The following is a 22226-nucleotide window of genomic DNA, read 5'->3' as shown; positions in this document are numbered from 1 at the left end:
GTCTCAACTCATGTCTTATTTGAGTCCTTGTTGTAAAAGGTTTACTTTATTTTTGAGCTTGATAACTTTGGACTTTGTTTTAAGCAATTTGAAGTGGTATTCAAAGAGAGATTGATGCAAGGATTAAAAATGTTGCTTCAATAAATAAGGGGTACATAGTGATGAAGTCCAAGCTTGGTAGCAAGATGGTTGAATCTTTATTAGAATTTTTTGTTTCAACATTCGTATGCATTATGATCACCTTGCTTGCATACTTCAAATTGTGCATGGAGAGAGGTTATTGAATGGTATTCACTTGGATTGTTCCCCATTGGTAGACCTTGGATGATCTTGAAGTGCTCTTGATTACCTTAGCTATAGGTTGATTGTACATTATCACTCAAGAGTCTAGGACTTTTATCATTGAGCTTGGATGGCTAATTTCAAGACTTAGTCCTTAATCAACTAAACCACTATGAAATGAGTGTACGACCAAAACCTAGAGTCGAAGGTGGATAGCTAACACTAACTAGAAACTAGATCTAGATTAGAGTAAACATTGTATGGTTGTAAATATAAGACTTGACAGTATCCTCAACCATTAATGGTTCAATGTGATACTAAGCTCTTGATGTGCATGGATAGTTGATTTTGGAACTCCTAGACTTAAGAATGGATAAATGAGTAGGCCTAGAGCTTCGTAGGCTACTTAACCAACATATGAAAGCCATCTCTAGTTTTGAACTCAACAGGAATAAATGGGACCTAATCTAGAATACTCTTATGGATGATGGACATGATATAGTCTCGGGGGGTCCACTAGGGTTTACCGTATGGTACCACGTGAGTGTAAGGGAGGGGGGTTATTTTAAGGGAAGGAAGGTATATTTTATAAGGTAAGGTCCCATAAATAGGGGGTAGATAAGGGGTATTTTCATATATTTCTTGCATGCAGCTGATATCTCCTTATTACTACTAGTGAATCCCTCGTGGATATAGTCTAGGTCTATTGAAGGTAGGATCCAACCTATGGAGGTCAATTTCGTGTCTTAAGACCAATAAGCTCAGATTCAATCTATCACTAAGTATGGATGTCCATGCTTCAATTTAAGAAGGCGAAACATGAATGCTTGCGAGTGTAGAGATACACTTTGAAAAGATCCAGAATTCAATCTAGGACCAATGGATTCATTACTTTATTACTTAGCTCTAGCATGGATTACAATTTAGTAACAAGATCGAGCCATCTTGGAGTCAAGGAATGAGATTTTCCATGTGTGGATTCAAATTGAGATTAAATGAAAGTTAAGTCATGAGTTTAGGACTTAAACTAAATATCATTATTTTATGATTAACAAGTGCCTTGAACTTAGCTTATCGTTACATTTAAGACTTAAGAGTGGAAATTTAACATGCCTTAAGTGAATATATTATAAATTTTTACGCTTTTGTGCTTTTTGGCAATGCTAGTACTTAAAAATAGTCATTCACTTAATTGTTGCTAACCAAATCATAATTTGTTCGAGCATTAACATCCAAAGTCCATCCTTTGATCCTCTACTAATTATACATAGCATAGTATGTAAAATTTGCATCGTGATCAAGATGAAAGATTTGAGTTTGTTGTACTAGTTTAAAAGAATTGCCGAAGACAATTAAAATTGCATCACCTAATCGTCCTTATTGGGTTGCCATGATCTTATTTGACACTAGACATGGATTGAAGAGGACTAATCATGATGTGGATATATCATTTTAGAAGTGTGTATTAGGGATGTTTGATACTAGAACTTAGTCTAAACAAGATTTAAGCATATATTTCGATTGCTATTTGTTTTGATTATATGACTAAGCCTTAGACCTAAACATGAATAGTTAAGTCTTAGAATAGCACTATAATGCTATTTTGAATTCAATTCTAGATAATCTTCCATGGAGGACATAAGCTTTGCCATGCCATAAAGCAAATTGATGAATCTAGGTCTTAAATTACATTTTTAAGGCTATGATACCGAATGAAAAGAAACTAGGATAGGTTGAGATTTTAGTAGGTGAATGGTTGTGATCTAGTCATTTACTCCACTTCTATGTGAATCTTGATGATTTTAAGAGTGCTACACGTAATTGCAAATTTGAATGGTGAGTCTAGGACTTGACATGGATTGGTACGTCTAGGGGTTTGCTCTAGCTTTACCTTCAACTTTGGGTGGTTAGTCCATGACTCAACATGGATTGGGAAGTTTAGGGCTTCACTCTAATTTTACCTTCAACTTGGTAAAGTCCAAGTTGAGGCTCTAACCAACTTTATCACATAGATTACATTCCAAAGTTTGTTGCTATATGTGTTGAAAGACTTGTTGATGGTTACATGTAACATGATCATTCCACAAACTCTTTCGTTGAATATACAATTAACTTTTGCCCAAGACTATTCTATAGAAAATGTTGGAATCATATACATGGCTAAAGGCTAACACTGGTATCCATAGAAAAGGCATGTATTAAGTATGCATAGCTAAAGGGGGTATCCATAGAAAAGGTTGGTATCATATAAATTAAAATTGCATGATGTTGAATATAATAATGCAAATCATATGTTGCATAGTATATGCATAAATTGTATTAAATAGGATATGAAAGGCTAAATGTGATCATATGTCATAATAGAGAAGTGGGGTTTTCAATGTAGCCCTTATAGAAATGAAAGTTTCAAGTTGCATCATAAAACAAATTGATATTGTCTAGACATGCATTAAATAGGGTTTTGAAATGTACCCTCACATCACATGACAAGATCAACTAACAAAAAACGAGTATCAATATTGTTTAGGATAGTACTAGGTTCACATCATCATTAACTTTTTTATTAAATCTAATAATGACCAATTGACATCTAACTTAAGTTATTATGTACCTTTTGCAACACGTCCATTTCCTTGCTATTTGTATCTTCAACATTGTAATCATTATTGAATTGCTTCAAATATCTAAAAAGAGTAGACCACTCTTTGGGGGACCTTGACCAAGGTGCTAGATGTACAATCTAAGTGGTCATATATTTTGATGTGAAGGTAGGTCATTGATATGTACAATGCCTTAAAAATAAATATTAGATGTATACTCGAGGAATCTTATTTTTGGATACATGCATATTCAACTTCTAAAAATATGCTTATTCTTGTAGGTTATTGCCAAAGTCACATTGAAAATGATACATCTAGGATTCCCAATAGTTGGTTGATAGACAAGAGGAACAATGCAACATTTCATGAACTTTTTGAAAATCCAAGAACACCAAACATTGCCATATGAATACAAATAGTTCAATCATGTAGATTGTTTGTACAATGATTTACCAACCTTTGCCATTCATATTTTCATTTGAAGGACTAGATGCTACTTTGGGTCATTCAAAACTATTGCAATTCATTTTGCTTTATATGATACAATATCTACACAATGCAATACAAAATTATATTGCTAGCTAGCAAATCAAGATACATTTTTGGATCTTTACTTGATTTGGAAAATTACTATAGGACATAGTTTAGTCAAATTAAGGTTTAGAGAAGTCTCTTCCTAATATATGGTAAAACTATGGGATATTATATCCACGACTACTATAATGCCAAGAGTAGAGAAATGCTTTGAAAAGTACTCTTCGATGACTAAGATATCGAGGACTTAACAATATTGAGGGTCTAGATAACCCTTAAGGACTTATGCCATAGTTTTGAGGTTCAAATAATCATAGCTAGGGATCCTAATAACAAAAAAATTAGAGTTCTATTTGAACATATTAGCTTGATGATAACACTTTTGGGCTAGCTAGATAGTGGCATAAGGAAGCCATTTAGCCTCCTTTTGCTGATGTAAGGAAGGATATTTTGTTCTAGATGTATTTTGTATTGATAACTAATTTGAAGCACAAATGCAGATTGTCATGTTGATAATGTAAGAACATGCAAATTGCAACATTGTGATAATGTTTGAAAAGAATGGAGTGTGTGAACAAGAGAGGTGTATACTTTTGGAGGCATTCATACAATTGTTTATGCATGGAGGAAAAATGTATTCAAACAAACAAAGAAAATTACTAATGATAATCTACAATAGAACTTGAGAGACTCTTTAAATGTACAATACTTAAATATAGAAACTTTCATTATGCATGACTACAAAGCACCACTTTCTTAATTGTTTTTGATTATCAACTTGTTAAGCTACATTTAAATTAAAGGCCTAATACCCTTAGATTTGTGGAGATATGAGGCTATTGAAGAGAGCACTTGGAATAATATTTCATACTTCCTATTTTATATCTTAGTTTTTCCACTATAGCACTACATTAAATTGTCCATTCTGAATAATTTAGGGATTCATACTAGCATTGCACTAAAATTCCAATGTCAATGTTGGAATTATAGACACTAAAACATTGACAATGCAAGATTATTTAGGTAAGAATTAATGGAAGGGGCAATGCTTTGTTGGGGGTAAAGGTGTATGTGCCTAGCCACCTATGTACTACTACACTGACAATACCTGCATACCTGTACATTGCAAGTAGTAAGCGCTCATCACTGCCACTTCATTCTTTATTCTTTTAGTGACATTTGAATAAAGGGAAGGCCAATCACACATTCTCACTGTTGGAGTTCCCACGTCTTGTGTCTCTCTCTGTCTTGCTCTTGCTCCTTTCTCCATAGCTATTGCTTCTACTCTCGTGCTTTCACTTCGGGTTCAATCACTTCGGCTTCAATCTCTTCAACTAGTATCAGAGCCATCTTCCATGAGAGCTTGAGCCTGATCCATAGCTTCCATTAGAATACCTATAGTAGTTCACATTCATGGGCGGTTAGCCTTCAAGGTATGCATTGAGCTCCATCTTCTCCCAACTTCTTCTCATCACTTGAGGCTTGTTCTAGGGCTTTCCTAGACCTATTCGAGCTCCCCTTGTGCCACATTCCACTCAGCAATGGTAACAAAAATTACTAGCAACTCAACATGAATTGTGCCATTTGTTGGCCTCCATCTTTGATCAGCCTCTTGCTCCTCATCTTCAATTCCTAACCTCCTAAGCACTCTTGGGCTTTAACTTAGCATTGTACTCGGCACTTTAGGATTGAGCTTAGGCATCATTTGAAGCTCCCAAGATTAGCCATTGTCTCACAGTTTATGACAGTTTGCTGTAATACAATTCGAGACAATGCTTATCTCATTGTTTGGAGGTCACTTATGCTTTTCAGAATGTCTATTTGATGTCGGATTACTTGGGGATGCTATGCCAATGTTATGAGATGCTATTGGACTGATTTGAGCACACTTTTGGCTTAGTTTTCTCAAAGATTTCAATGTTGTAATAACATGGTTGAATGTCATTTATCTGGGAAAAATATATACCTCTTGTCATTCGACACACTCGGGGCTTGGTATTGATGCCCGCATGTTAGGTTGGCACTTGGGGATGCTTGATACATGTCTTGAGATGCTTGTTGGATAGGTTTGAGCTTTCTTTTCTTAGTTTGAAGGAGGTTCTTTGTTGTATATATAGTGGACAACAAGTATTTTACTTGAAAGCTTTATGCATTGAAGGCTTATATGCTTCTCGTGTAATGTACATCCTTGACACTGATGTATGGGCTTGGACATATCTATGGTGACATTCGAGGTTTCGTTTTGAGCCACATTGGATGCTTTGGCACCTTGGTTTTATGCTTCTATTGCTTCCTCCTTGCCATTATGGGCTTGAAAAATAGATATTGGATTTTATGCTTTTGGATATATGCCCTATGGATCTTGGATGTCTGGATGTCATTCACATGATGTTTTGAGCTTTGCTTGCTCATTTGGCGTTTGACTTTTGCTTCAGTGGGAGCTACTAAGCTTTGTGTATTGAGCCACATTGGAACTTGGAGGTACTATAGAAAATTTGGTTTATCTAGTTGAGTTTGAGCTTATCACATTGAGTCCCACTCATTGTGATATGTACATGCTCTCTTGATATCGATTAGATGCAGTTACCCTATCGTGGGCTGATTTGGTCCCTTGGCTTGGACTTGGTACTTATGTCTATTAGGGTGTTGTTAGTAGTATTTATATGCTTCTGGGTTATGGATTGAGCTTTTTCTCAATGGGTTATGCATCTGGCAGTTCTCTTCATTTACGCTTGAGACCTACCTTGTGCATGATGTTTATGCATATTGCATATATGGTTTTTGATACACTGCAGACAATCTTCAGTACTGGTTGTTCATGCTTTCCTTCTTCTTGGTTGGTCACAATTGGTTGTTGGCATATTGTTTCAATTTATTACAACAACATGTCATTTCAGTTTTATGTATTCTATTTAAGGGCAGTCACTTGGACTTGATATTCTTTTGCTTACAGGTTGTGGACAGCTCATTACTTTGGTAGTATCTCCTATCTCCCACTTGATTTAGCAATGGTTTTGGGGATGATTTGCAAGGTATTACAATAGATTTTCTTTTCCTTCTGTGTACTTGGTTAGTCTCATTATGGCTAGTGGTTCTTGTGATAGTGATATCTTCAATATTGAGAATTTGGATAGGACTAATTACAACTATTGGAAGACCTAGATATGGCAGGTTTTAGTGCAAAAATTGTAGGTTAGACCACTAAAAAATGGGGGTGCCAAACCTAAAAACATTGCAACTGAGGATTGGGATGATTTGGATGAGCTATGCAAGTCCACAATCATTTTATCACTCTCTAAGTGGTTCAGTACAATGTTATAACTGGAAATCAGATTGCATATTAGTGCTTTGGACATAGATTAAGATATTTATAAGCAAAGTCCTGCATCAAATGTATTGGCTAAAAAAATTAATGGACCTTCGCATGAAGAAAGGGACTTCTATGTTTGCACACTTGAATGGGTTTCACTTCACATTAGCCATTTAGCTTCATAGGAGATTGAGTTCAAGGATACTTTGCATCCTTTATTTTTGCTTGGTACTCTAGTTGCACTTTCCATACAGCTCTATGTGCTAAGATGGGATGAAATTGCAGGATGTTGAGAGTGGCCACTTGACAGAAGAGTTGAACAGAAAGAATGTGAGTACTTCCCATACATCACATTCATTGACTGTGAGAAGCCAACAAGATGGAAATGGTTGTGGTAGAGACTCTAACAAGTCTCAATCTAGGACACATGGATAGTCTTGTAGTAAGTCCTGTGGCCGCAAGTCTAGTCTTACTTATCATTATTGTGGGAAAAGAGGTCATATTCAACCATAGTTGAAGGGAGGTCATATTCAACCATAGTTGAAGGGAGTGAGCCTAAAGAGGAAGCACAAAAGTCGAAGCAGGAGCTATGGTGGAAGGAGAAAGAGCAAGAGAGAGGAAAACACAAGATGTGAGAACTTCAACAATCACAATGTGTAACTGGCCTTCCCTTTATTCAAATATTAGTGAAAGACTAAAGAATGAAGTGACAATGATGGCTGCCCCCACCATTTACAGTGTACACGTATGTGGGTATTGTTAGTGTAGTAATACATGGGTAGCTAGGCATAGGTGCATTTACCCCCAATAGTCTCCCACTTAAAGGCAAACGTGCCCCTAGTGACGAGAGAACAAGAGAAAAGTGACAAAGTACAAATATACATAAGTACAACACAATGAGAAAAGATGGCATCTCATCCAATGCCCATCAACTTCCTAAGGAAGGAAAAATGCTTTGATGGGAGACTTTTTGTGAGCAGATCTACAAGATTTGGATCAATTAAGATTTTGACAAGGTCTACAGACGTCCTCAATGACCTCTTTGATAAAGTGGTAACACACCTCAATATGTTTTGTCTTCCCATGGAAGACCAGATTCTTAGCTAACTGGATAGCAGTCATATAATTAAAATGTAGTGTAGGGACTACATTGATAATACTAAGGTCTACCATGAGATGACCTAATTAGAAAGCCTCCTTACAAGCCTCAAAATGGCTGTAACATTTGGACATAGTAGTAGAAAGGGCCGTGCATTTCTACATCTTGGACATTTAAGAAATATCACTTCTAGCAAATGTGAAGACCTAGCCAGATGTGGACTTCCTACTGTTTGCATGTCTTACATAATTAGAGTTAGTGTACCCCATGACTCCTATATCCTAGCCACCATAACATATGCATATAGCTATTGTGTCCTTTGGGTACCTCATGATACCCTTGATGGCATCCCAATGCCATCTGCTAGGTGTAGCCATATAGCATGCCACAACTCCCATTGCAAATGCTATGTCAGACGAGTGGCTATCATTGCATACATCAAACTACCCATGACAGAGGCATAAGGAATCTTGGCCATCTTGACCTTTTACTCATCAGATGCAAAGAATTGGATTTACTAACCTTCACACGAGAAGGTAGATGATAGCCAATAGGCTTACCATCCTGCATATGAAACCGCTTAAGGACTTTCTAGATATACTCCTTTTGTGATTTAGATAAAGGAGTCCCTTAGAGTGATCATCTGTGATGCACATCATCCTAAGAATATGTGAGACCTATCCCATGTCCTTTATCTCGAGGCTCTTCTTGAGCTGATTTTTCAAGGCATCTAGCTTATCATGAGCTCTCCCAGCAATGAGCATATCGCCCACATAGAGTACCAAAATCATAAGGCTACTATCGTGAGCCTTCTTCTATATAAACACAGATCCATAGCATTACAACTATATGCCTATGGATGCATAAAAGCATCAAGCTTGTGATACCATTTCCTAGGTGCTTTCTTAAGGCCATAAAGGCTCTTTCTCAACTTGCACACTAGGTGTTCCTTGCCTTTTTCTTCAAAGCCCTTAGGCTGCTACATATAGATCTCATTATGCAAGTCCCCATGTAAAAAGTTTCCTTTACATCCATATGATAAAGGTCTAGATCTAATTGAGCAACCAATTCTAGTACTAAGCGTAGGGTTGTCATTTTGACCACAAGAGAAAATATATTCATCCAAGTCAACACCATATGCCTTCTTGAAACCTTTAACTATGAATCTAATCTTATAAGAGGGCATGGGACTTCTAGGGATACTTTTCAGCTTGTATACCCACTTGCATGGCAATGTCTTCTTGCTACTAGGCAAAGAAACCAAATCCCATGTATGGTTAGTTTGTAAAGAGTCGAACTCCAATTGCATAGCCATGTCCCATGAGTGACTATTATCTTTGTGCATGGCCTTATCATAAGAGAGAGACTGATCTGTATATGTCACTGTAACATAATCCATGGAGGGCATAAAGCGCTTAAGCTGATGTCTATCTCTAGTAGAGCATCTCAAAGTAGGCTGATCTTGCACAAGTGGGGAGCATCAGCTTTGCTGTAGGCTATCTAGCTGGCTGTATGGGAGCTGTATGGGAGTAGGAGGCTCCTCCTGAAAGATCACCTTGCATATCTCAACCATTTGCTTAGGCTACTTATGCATCCTTTTCTCATGGAAAATGACATCATGGCTACATATAACCTTGTAAGCCTATGGATCCCATAGGCGATAGCCCATCTTGCATGTATCCTCATAACCAAGAAAGATGCATTTAATGGACTTAGGATCCATATTATTGTGTTGTCCTTGGGAACATGGAAAAATGCCTCACAACTAAAGACGTGCAAATGAACATATGATGGAGATTTTCTAGTCTAGACCTCCTTTGCAACCTGGCAATCAATAGCAGTGCAAGGGGACCGATTGATCAAATGTGTATGCATTAGTAATAGCCTTAGCCTAAAAATGCTTGGATAAGCCTCCCATGCTAAGCATACTGCAGACTCTCTCTTGAATCCTCTTGTTCATGTGTTTAGCAATGCCATTCTAAGGAGGGATGTAGGAGGCAATCAACCGACACTTAATACCCTGCTCATTGCAAAACTGCCTAAAAGCTTTTTAGAATACTCACCCCCACTATTAGACCTTAGGCATTTTAGCCTATATCCAGATTGATTCTTAATAAGAGTAAGCTAACGTTGAAAGATAGACAAGACATCTGATTTCTTCTTAATAGGGTAAGCCCAGACCTTATGTGAGTAATCATCAATGAATGTGACAAAGTACTTCGCACCACTTATAACGACTCACATGGCATGGGACCACATAAATTTGAGTGAACAAGAACCAAAGGCTCATCCATGCACTTGATGCCAGACTTTCTATGCATACTACGTGTCTACTTGTTGCCAAATAAACAATGATCACAAGGCTCAACACACTTATAGTCTAGGGTCAGAAGATACTACAAACTAGTAAGCATTTTCATTCCTTTCAAAGACATGTGCCCAAGGTGATGATGCCAAAGACATACATGTGGAACTGTAGCCACACCCAAATTATGGTCAACTGACCTAGATACGAGCAAAGGGATAGATGGTACTAGAATTAGCACCACATGCAATAATAAGAATCCACGGGTAATATTCCATATGAGGAATCACCAAAAGAGACAATATAACCTGCATCATCCAAGGTGCCAGCAGAGATAAGGCTTTTCATGAGAGCCTGTATACATGACATACATCATGAAGAGTGAATATGATGCCTGTACCAAAATGCAATTGAACATCACCAATACCAACTTTCTCTAATGCCAGGTCATTACTCAAACAGACAGATCCAGTCATATTATGATAGGAGTGAAACCACTCTCTATGAGAGGTCAAATGAAAGGAAGCCCTTGAATCTATCAACCAACATTGAGTAGATCCTGACAAAGCATCAGCTAGCTGTGAATCATCCAAAGAAGAAGCTGCCAAGGTAAGATCATCAGATAAATCAAGCTTCATTGCATTAATCTCCGAAATCTTGATTGCAATCATCATTCTTGTCCTATAGTTTACTCTTTTCCTTTTCCTTGTGCTTGTCTTCACGTATTTTATGACACTCTGGCCAAATATGACATGGTTTCCCACAATAATGACAAGTAAGACTAGACTTACGGTCATGGGACTTATTGTGAGACTATCCATGTATCCTATACTGAGACTTATTAGAGTCTCTACCACGGTTGTTTTCTAGCCTCTCGACCTCTCACAGTCAATGCATGTGATGTATAGGAAGCATCCACATTCTTTTGGTTCACCTCTTTTGTCAAGGAGTACTCTCAACATTTTGCAATTTCAGCCCATCCTTAGCAAAGAGAGCCATACGAAAAGTGTCATTGAGTTCAGTAGAGTACCAAATAGAAATAAAGGATGCAAAGTATCCTTGAACTTAATCTCTTGCATACCTACTTGTTTAGTTGCCTTACTTGAAGATGAAGGCACAACACTGATATCTATTTTCTTTGTCACTTAACAAGCATAGACGCTACATGTTTTATATGTTACCAATGTGTCTTTACTCCTTACTCTATGCTTTCATCTCTTCCAAGTGATATTCAAGACTCAACTACAGTGCAAAATTTGCTACAATTGAACAAACAATTCAGTCTTTTTTAATTCTATAGATTGTTGCTTTATATTGTCAAACTAATCATGTTTGCATTCAAACTCAATACCTCGATAGCAACCAATCCTTTGTTAGGTTTTGCAACTCACTCCATGAAAGTTATTTTCATGACTAGAATTACATCTTCAATAAAGTATTCTTCTTTAAGTGCCTTCTTGAAATCTTCCCATGCATACCCTTTTTAATTGATTTTATTTATATGTGATTTAAGCTCATGCATTGTAACTCATAAAAATATTGATCCATTTGGTTTGCATGTATCCCAAAGAAATCCAATTTCTATGTACTTTAATACATTCCACCCATAAATAGCTTTACTTTGCTTTCAATAGCCTATATCACTTTTGTGACAACTAAATCATGCTTAGTAAAAGAGTGATGTTGCTATTGCTATTTTTTTTGTTGGCAGGATATATAGAAAAAGTTTGAAGCAGTTACCTCACATCATTTGATCAACTTGTATTATCCCCCATACTGTAGAACTTTTCCTTTGGCCTTTTAGGTTAGGTTCAATAAAGATGTTGGGGAATTTAGCATGTATGGATGAAAGTCAAAGAGACTCAAGTAAGAAGAGTCGGTAGCATGGAAATAACAATTTTAGTAGAAGAAGATGAAAAGAAATAACATGAAACCAAAATATGTTGAAATCCAATTGTAGATTTTGACTATGACATAAAGGCTTATGTGCGAACCATATACAACATGTATGTCATCGTGTAGACCAAGAGCTAAGTCTATGTCTCAATATTAATCCTATTATATATAGCCATATGCATTTGAAGCACCATACATGAGTTTAGACAACAAACAATGTGTATGCAGTCCAAAAACATTCTTGTACAGTAGTCATGAGAACATTGTGAAACCTATACAACCCATATAGACATGAATAACACTATTTTGTGTCCAAAATACTCTTGTTTTTGGCCCAAACATCAATCTTGCATCCCATAATAGCAAAGAAGCAAGAGGCATAAAAAAAGTCCATAAATGCAGCTGATTTGGAATAGCCAAGTTCATCCTTCCAACAAAGATCATAGAGAGATCTCTATGGATGGCAACAACTTGCATAAAACTCTATTCAAAATTAGCTCATAGTTTGACGACGTGATTGATGATGTTAGGGAGAGGGCTCCATTTTTGTAGCACGAAGATAAAAATTGATGAATATATGGGTGAGCACGCATCGTGCGTTGTTGGGTGGGCATCACTCCAATGCGTACGACTAAGGCAATGACCAAGGCATAGACTTTGGCATACTTGGCAACGGGCTACAAAGGCTTCATTGGCATTATTGGCTGCACGTTAGAAGCTCCCACTAGCTTTTGGGAAAATCTTCCCAAGAGGTCACCCATCCTGGCAGTGTCATCACCCAAGTGCACTTAACTACCAAGTGACTATCCACTATGCTAGTTCTTTTTGTTGTTCTATACTACAAACATAGTTTTAATAAGCTAGTCTTGGGAGGGTTTCCCAAGTCTTCCTTCCATGAAATGGCATATAATACCTCATTAATAATAACAATTATCTTCATAGTTAGAGCTAGTTTTAGAAATGTGCAATCTTTACCATCAATTTTTGGAATGTATATGCACATTGTTTATTAAAATAAACTAAGTAATGGAGACATTACATGCAACTTATTGTCAGACATGTAAAAATGAAATGTCTTTTCCATAGCATCTTCTGCATTCTTGGCATAAGCAATGTGAACAAGTATTGTAACTTGGTTAGACCACTTGTGCATGGATTGTATCTCATTCTACATTTTAAATGAGTAATTCTCTACAAACTAAATAACTAAAACAATAATATCATATGGAAACTTCATCAAGCACTCTTTGAATTGCTATGCCTGCCATTAAAAAATGAAGACTTTGTGATTAATGAAGCGTGTAAAATGATAGGAGAAAATGTCAATTAAAGGAGAGCTTCTCATTTATTGCACCACCAAGTCCTTTTTTTTTTTGGCTCAGCCCCATGTGCATCCATTTGACTAGAGACATCTGTGAAGATCTTCATAGTAATGTTCATATTTTCCACTAAACTCTCATTAGGACACATTGTCCACCTCTTAGCTCCACATCTACCATAATCCCAAAACAAGCATTTTTTTGCATGGAATTTTGAATCACAAGGATTTGGATACATAATATATCTCCCACATATTGGTGATGCTATGATATACTGATTCATTTGCCATACACTAAACTAGATCATCATTTTTGCAACAAACAAGACAAGTGCATGCATGACTCGTTTCTATGGTGCCTAAACTTTTTTGTATCACTAGATTAAATGTCTCCTTAAAATATATCATTTGGACATGATATACATAGCAACACATATATTGCTCCTTCAATTTTCAAACAAAGTAAGGCTTTAATGCCTCAAAGCACCTAAGAGATATTTGTACTTCTGGGTGGGTCCTTTTGAATCTTTGGTACAACTCAACCTATGATATTAAATATTCAAATTTGTGAGATAAGTTGTATTTAAAATAATCATTGGTACTATGGTAGAACACCTTGATACCTTTATTTGGTACTATTCAATATAGATTTGGGAATCGATAATAACAATTTGATACTTTATAGTATCGATTTGAGACTTCACATAAGAATTTGATACTATGCTACGAAATATGATAGAGTACTAGACAATTCAATAATACCTTTCAATACAAAACCAATTTGGCACTTTGAAGAAACATTTTGGTACCATGGTAGAAAAAATAACAAAACTTACTAGACCTAGTTGGTAACCTTTTGGTTTTACATAGAGCCAATCTAGTACTGTACAAAAATCAATTTGGTACTTTATAGAAGAATTGTTGGTGCTATGTTATGAAATACAACAAAGTACTTGAGTCATTTGGTACTATAAAATACCAATTTTGAACTTCACAAAAGTATTTGGTATTGTTATAGGAAATATACAATTATTGGAGCCATTTAGTACCCCCATTTGATATTTTGTTGTACCATTTTGAATCTTTGGCCACTCCCATGCACACTTGTGATTTAACCCTAGAAAACAAATTGTAGCATCTTCACTCATAGGCCACTCCCCTTCACACTTGTAGGCAACATAATCAAAACTACAAGTAACATCTACTTGTTTATAAAGTGAATACCTTTAATCATATTAAGGAGCCTTGCGTACTACCACCAATTCTTGCCCATGCTCACCAACCATGAGTTGGTAGTGATGATTGCCACAATTTGCAGTTTTCCACATTGGTCACAATCAACTTAACCACCTAGCTACCACACCCACTAATCATTTGTTCACAAGCCACACACTCACTAATTAAGGGAAAATTGGCCATTGACTTACTTCGCAAGGACTCCCCATACAACCTCTAGCTATCACACACCACTAGCCCACATGACTAGATATGCCATACCCTCACACCTCACATCACAATAGGCCCGACAACATACCAATCCATGAATCCACAAGGATTGCAACCACCTTGTAGCCAAATAATCATGCTCAACTTCACACTCATAGGCACCATGATTGTAGGCTCCTTCATAATCACCAGCCCATCCACTCATAGCAACACACAATACAAAATAGTAGTCACTCCATACACATGTAAGCCCACTCACAACATATCTCACTTAGGCACTAAACCACTCCCCACATACCACTCATGTGCACTTTTCTAGGAATATTTGCACATTGGTAGGAATACCTACACTTAGGATCAAGTAGCTAAACCTTCCTCTTAGGTCACACAAACTACACTTTTCATGTAGGTACAAACAACCCATCTTTGGCTATGCACTACACCCCACTCCCAAGCACCCTAGTCACCACTTATAACATAATAACACATAAGCATTTCCTTACGATTAGGCACACCCTACTCACTCTAGGATTTGATGCATCCAACACACACCCCTCTTTGTTGAGGGTTGAATTGACTTATTTTTTGAGCAGATTTTTATTATTTTTGTGAGTTGATGGGTTGATTTTGAGGGTTTATTGATTGATTTTGGATGTGTTTGAAGTGTTTTGGGATGGGTTTAGTAGGTTTGAGAAGCTCATGATGGTTTTTGGTTGATATATGATGCTCTGATAGGTTTTGTAATGTCTTTATTTGTTGATTTTGAGAGTGTCTATTTTGCCTCTATTTTGGTCTATTTTCTTTCTATTTGTGAGGTTGAGATTGTGAATGGGTGTTGTGAGGAATGATTGAGAGTGTTTTGAGTGGGTTTTGATGGTTTGAAGTGGTTTTGGTTTGATCTCTATGGTTCTAATGCCTTTTGTAGATCTTCTGTAGTATTCTATAGAGCTTCTATTTCTAGTCTGCAAGTCTTTGTTTGCTTTTGTATGTGTTCAATGGATGAATATTTAGCTTGGAAAATGTTTTGCAATCTTGAAAGATGAAGAATATAAGTTAGAAATAGCTCAAAGATGAAAGACTATGAATACTATGAAGATGATAAAATATGAATACCATGTAGTGAATTACATTCAAAATTGGTCTTTCCTTTGTGGTATTTTGGTTCTTTTATGGTTTCTATAAAGAATATGTTGAAGATTTATTGTGATAAATTCATGGAAGATTTTCTATATGATGTTGCATGAAGATTGGTGTTCTTTTTCTTCTCATGGTTGATTAAAGTATGAAGAATATGCTTGTTGGTTTGATAAGATAGATTTTCTTGCAGTAGATTCCCCTTTTACTTGGTGTTCCTATTGGGGTGCTATATTTTTTGTGTACAATTGGGGAACATTATCATCAACAAGTACTTGCAAGGTTGAAAATGGAAGATGTGGCACTATTGAAGAGGAAGAAAAGCAATGGAAGCTTGTAGAATTCTTGCTAATGTTGAAGAATTAGAGATCTTCATTGCTAAAGCCACTTTCTACAAGAAGTGCATTCCTCAATAGCAAAAATATATCACTATCTTGATGCGGGCTCTCTGTGAGATAGACTAATCTCACTGTCTTCTGAAGCTACAAAAAGTTGTATCACTATAGCCAATTGTTTCCATAAAATTGATGAGCAAAGCAGAAATAGAGAGAATGACCATCCATGGGAGATTTGAACTTTATTAAAGAATTTTTAGATTCTTACCTTAGAAATGTATTGCTATCTGAGCATGAATGTGTTTGGTCAAGAGCATATGTATTCTCGGCTTGTGATGCACAAAGTATGTGGCTGTGAGAGAGAGAAAAAAATGTGTAGAAGGAAAGTTTGTGCAAACACTAGCTTGACACTTGGATCGACGGTCACCTTGGAACTTGCTCAAAATATACCATGCACTAATTCAAAAAGGCTATATTTAAAATAAAAAAGAAGGGCCTAGAAATCTTCCGTTTCACCCAAAAAATAATGCCATAAAAGTGCCATAATGTCTGAAAAGATAAGTGATACATGGCATAAGTTTTGAGGCGATAACGGTATACCTGCCACATATGTGAAGTAATTTGCTCATTATACTTCAAGGAAAGATCATTTTAAAAAGAAATTTTGAACCACAAAGCAATTTTTGAACCATTAGACTCTCTTCTTGCTTCAATTCACCAGCATGAGGAGGCAGCTTTGTTACAACATAAATTTTTTTAGCACCCAGCACGTAAGGTAAGATTTCATCATATAGGTTCCCATAGGGAGCCATATTCTCCTACCACACCTACTCCATTTTTTTCCAGATCTTGAGAACTTGCTACTGAACCCGTTGTGCTAGCAGGTTCTTGCTACCACATAAGTGGGGCAACATTAGTCTATTTTGGGGTAAAGTTCTGTTAAGATAAAAACTTCAACGATAGAGGTAGGGTGTGCAATTTAGTTTGGGGTTGGAAAAATTTATATGGTAGTCATAATAAGAGTGGCAATAGAGTGACTAACCATCTACAAAGCTTTCTCTTGACTATATTTTTGGCCATGGGAGGCCTGCACTAGTAGAACATAGTGTGGCAATTATGAAGTAATCTTTCATGCACTTTGAAGCAAACACCAGTGTCATTTAAGTACCTCATGATGTGTAGTAACTATGGCATATATCAAGCTAACAATTGTGGATGCATAAGATCCTTGGTTGTGTCAATGTTTTGCTTGTTTGGCTTGGGGCTATCCTATTTTTGAGTGTTTTTTGTTTCTTTTAGAGATTTCAGATGGCTAGAACTAAGGCTACTGCAAGAAAGCAAAAAGTTGATCCTAGAGGCCTTACTACAAAGATCCATTAGTCCTCCAAGTCTCCTAAACTCACAAGGAAATCAAAGCCAATGATAAAATTTTCACATCATGTTAGATGCCTAAAGGAGATTAAAGTGCAATGAAGGCTTTGGATAATGCAATTCCAAAACTACCCTTTCAAAATCCTATCAAAGAAATTTGTGACTAGCATAGACTTGATAGTTTTAGATGGACAAGGACAGCTCTCAATTACATCCAAGAGGTTGCAAAAAAAATTTTAATTGAAAAATTTCAAGATTCACATATCTGTGTTGCTTATGCACATAGGCTTACACTTATGGAAAAAGACATGATAATTCTTAGGAGGTTGAGATATAGATTTTGAAAGGTCCTTGAGCTAGCCCCCTTACCAATGTGAAAACTTTCAATAATTTAAATGTGTCTCCATATAGAAAAAAGAAAGATAATCCAGGTCCTAAGGTTGAAGGTGTCACCTATGAAAAGGACACAAGACTACATGAGAAAGAGGAAAATGCCATAGAAAAGAAAGTAGATAAATGGAGGGAGTATAGAAGGAAGAAGGTAAAAGAAAAGAAAGCATAGCAGCTACCATCTTTTGAAAAATAGCTATTTACAAAATGAGAGAAGTAAATGATTCTATTCTTCTTGTGAGAATGAGGTACAATATACCCAAATTTGTTTTTACTCACTATATTTTTTAAGCAATAGACTTTCATGTTTATGCTCACTATCTCAATTCCTTTGCTAGGTGTGTAATGCATGAGCTCCCCTTTGATATACAACAAAAAATTGAGGTTCTTGATCCATCTATCTCATACTATATGAAGAGTGAGCTTGATGCAAGTGCATTTGATCATTGGTTCAATCCAATTGACTTTGAAACTTTGGAAGTCCTTGTAATTCCATACAATAAAAAGTAAGTAATTTGATATTATGTTAAACTTTATGAGATTTTGTTTTGCTAAATTATTGAAGTATGATTGTTTTCAGTTCTCATTATAGCCTAATTGGAATAGATAGTGTGGAGAAGTAATGTTTCCTCATCAATTCTTTGAAAGGAAGACATGCAAATGCTAAGTTGTAAGTTATAGATCCAGGGTCTCCTTGATATTTTGATCTTTTTTTTGTAAATACTATAAATTTTATTATCTTTTTGGTACAAAGCGGGAAAAAGATTGATTGAAGTGCTAGTGAAAAATCCTCCCATGCCTTCTAATTTACTTGCAAGAATGCAATATAGACAAGTTGTGGTAAGGTCTTGATTAATATGGTTGGAACATAATAAGAAAAATTATTCTATAAACTACCATAAACAAGTTTCATAGTTTTACTTTATATTGTTGGTTGCAATATCATCATCGGGATGATAGTCACTCTTGTGGGTAGAGAGTAATGGCAAATGCCAGAAGATTAGTTAAGTTTATTTATCTCAATGATGATAAACTTGTAAAGGTAATGTGAAAGATACTAAACTTTAAGATAGAGGTTCATTGCAAAATTATCCATTGATGATAATAATATAGTCCATTGTAAAATGAACTAAAAATCTTTTCTTACAAATGTATGATAGTTTTCAAGGGATTGCTATTCGAGTGAGAATGTTTGGTATATAAGAGCAAAGGTCATGAAGTACATAATGGTAAATTGTGTGAAACTAAGAACGGATAGTAGTGGGGGACTTGGACAATGGTAAATTGTGTGAAACCAATAACGGATAGTAGTGGGGGACTTGGACAATGAACGAGAGGAGGTGTATGTAACTGGAGCAATCGGTGAAGCTATGCCTTCAACACCTAAGGCAACCAAAGCATTAAAGAAAGGCAAAATGACTCCTAGAAAGGATGTCCCTTCTCTTAAGAAAATTAGTCATAAAAAAGAAGTAGCTTTGCCTCATTGCTTGTAAGTCCTTGTGTGTATAAGTCATGGAGATAGTTGATAAAAATTTGCCACAAAATTTGTACATGTATTTTATATTGATAGTAAAGAGATCTTTTCTTCAATATCTTTGCATTGTATATTCTTATCTCTCCTTTTTGATATTTGTAAAAAATATATTACAAATGTTTGTTAATCAGAAAGTGAAAAATAATATACACCTAAGTGGATATAATGTGATATAAAAACTTACTCGTCTGTTATTAAGTTGGAACACAAATGAGCATGGTAGTTCAATATCTTCATTCTGTAAATCCATCCTCACTTGATGTAGTATACATGATGATCTAACCTTTAGGATTGCAAGAATGTCCTCATTGAACTAAACATCAAGATCCACTATAGGATCTTTACTAAAATTGTTAAGATTTTGGTCTAAAGCAACTAGACTACCACCAACATAATATCATCTACTATAATAAAAGTAAGGATGAAATTGTGAGTAGCAACCATATATTTACAAGCTATAGGGTCTTGATCCATCTTACATATAAATTTTCCTTTTATCCTAGTGTCCCCCATCCTTCATCAACAAATTGTATGACATGATTATATTTAGTCTTTTCACTGAAAGCATGGCCTTTGATATTTTTATCTCAACATTAGAAAAAAAATCAATAAATATATTAATAGGTATAAACAAAGTAACTTTTCTTAGTTGACTTGAGATATTAGGTTTTAATTCTCTCTGTATCTTAAAAAATATTTTACATCTATAGTGCTCACTAGTAGCTGGGACTTGGCAAAGCCCACTCAATGCTTGAAAAATCTAGCAAAGAAAGGGGGGAATATTGATCCCCATTGGCTACAAAGCACGGGGACAATATAAGAATGGTCATTTCAATTCTCTACAAGCTCTATCTTCTTTCTACCTTTGTACATTTCTTCTCCAATCGAACCATACATAAAATCAATAATGTCAACAATAGACTCGATTGGTTGCCATTCCTCAATATTAAAGGGATAGACATCTATAAGACAAACAAATGTTATAATGAAAAACCTTAAACCAAGCTCAAGAAAAGAAGGACTTTAAGAACCACATTCTTACAATTTGGCCTATGCATTGGAAGATTTGAAGTTTTAGGTTCCAAATATAGCTCTCTATGCATAAACACATATTGCACCAATACCTCTTTTATGCTATTCTTATTTACTCTAAGCTTAAAATCTTGAATTCTACCCTTCCAAGCAGAGATGAACGAGCACTCATATCTTACTCTTTTCCCACATTTTGCTTGCTACATGGTGATCCAATTGCCTTTGCTAATGATAATAGGAATCCATCTTCCATCTATTTGAATGAGTTAAACACTAATATGGAGCTGTATGCCTTGTCGAATGTCAAATTTTTGCACACACACACACACACACACACACACACACACACACACACACACACACACACACACACACACACACACACACACACACACAGGACTAGGCTACCACAAAGAAGGGAAAAACATGAGATAGATAAAAGAAAGAAGGGAAAAAAATGAGTGCCAAGTTTTGTACTAATTTGAATTTAGATTGAACTAGTCATTATTATTAATCCAGACATATCATGCAATAAAAGTGATCAACTATATGTCATTAATGCAAAGAATGTCATAATCACGAAGATAAGAGGCTAAAAACAGATATTGATAATACAAATTTGTAATATTATCTCATATATATATATATATATATATATATATATATATATATATATATATATATATATATATATATATATATATATATATATATATATATATATTTGTATTTTCTAAAATAGAAGTTTTGTTACAGAGGCTTTGTTTCTATTGTCTAGAGCACACACTCTCTGTCTCCTAAAAGGCATTTTCGCGACCTCAAAGCTCCCCTATAATGCGTGATTGAAGAAGAGGAGAAGGATGATTCAAACCTCCCTAATTCTTCCCTATTTCTAGTCGAAACAATAATCCCATATTATGTAGAGATTTCCAACCTCTTTGCTACACACAATACCCTCTTACCACCTTTAGCAGAGAGAAAAAGAAGATTTTGTTAGAATCAGCCCCCTACACCTTACTAGGTGGCACTTTGTATAAGAGAGGCAAATATGAAATAATGTGGAGATGCATTGCGGGAGGTGAGATTGAGATCATGCTGAAAGAATGCCATGACGATCCATGTGGTAGACACTTTGCAAGAGAAGCGATAGCTAGAAAGGCTTTGGTCGTAGGATATTGGTGGCCTACACTGCATATGGATACTTATGATTACTACAAGTACTATTATGCTTATCAATAGATAGGAAAACCTACCAAATCCAATGCCATGGCACTATAAACCATCCTTTTCCTACAGCTATTTGAGAAGTAGGGCATCGTTTTCATGGGCCCAATAGACCCTCAAAGTAGAAGAAAGTAGAAGCAATACATCTTGGTATATACAGATTATGTGATGAAGTGGTGTGAAGCCAAAGCTCTTAAACAAGATGATGGTAACAACGTGGCCTGGTTCTTGTATGAGAATATCATTACCCCCTTTGATAGTCTCTTAGAGCTGGTAAGTGACAAAGGCACTCACTTTCTAAACAAAATCATAGAAGATCTGACAGAGCTTTACAAGATTTGCCATTACAAGTCCACACCTTGCTACCCCAGAGACAACATTCAAGTCAAAGTTACCAATCGCATCATCTATTCAAT

The sequence above is a fragment of the Lygodium microphyllum genome, chromosome 28 (genome assembly GCF_053477565.2).
Source record: "Lygodium microphyllum isolate KBCC chromosome 28, Lygodium_microphyllum_v1.1.10, whole genome shotgun sequence".
In the NCBI taxonomy this organism is placed as follows: Eukaryota; Viridiplantae; Streptophyta; class Polypodiopsida; order Schizaeales; family Lygodiaceae; genus Lygodium; species Lygodium microphyllum.
The sequence above is the reverse complement of the archived record's forward strand: the minus strand, read 5'-3'. Positions refer to the sequence as shown.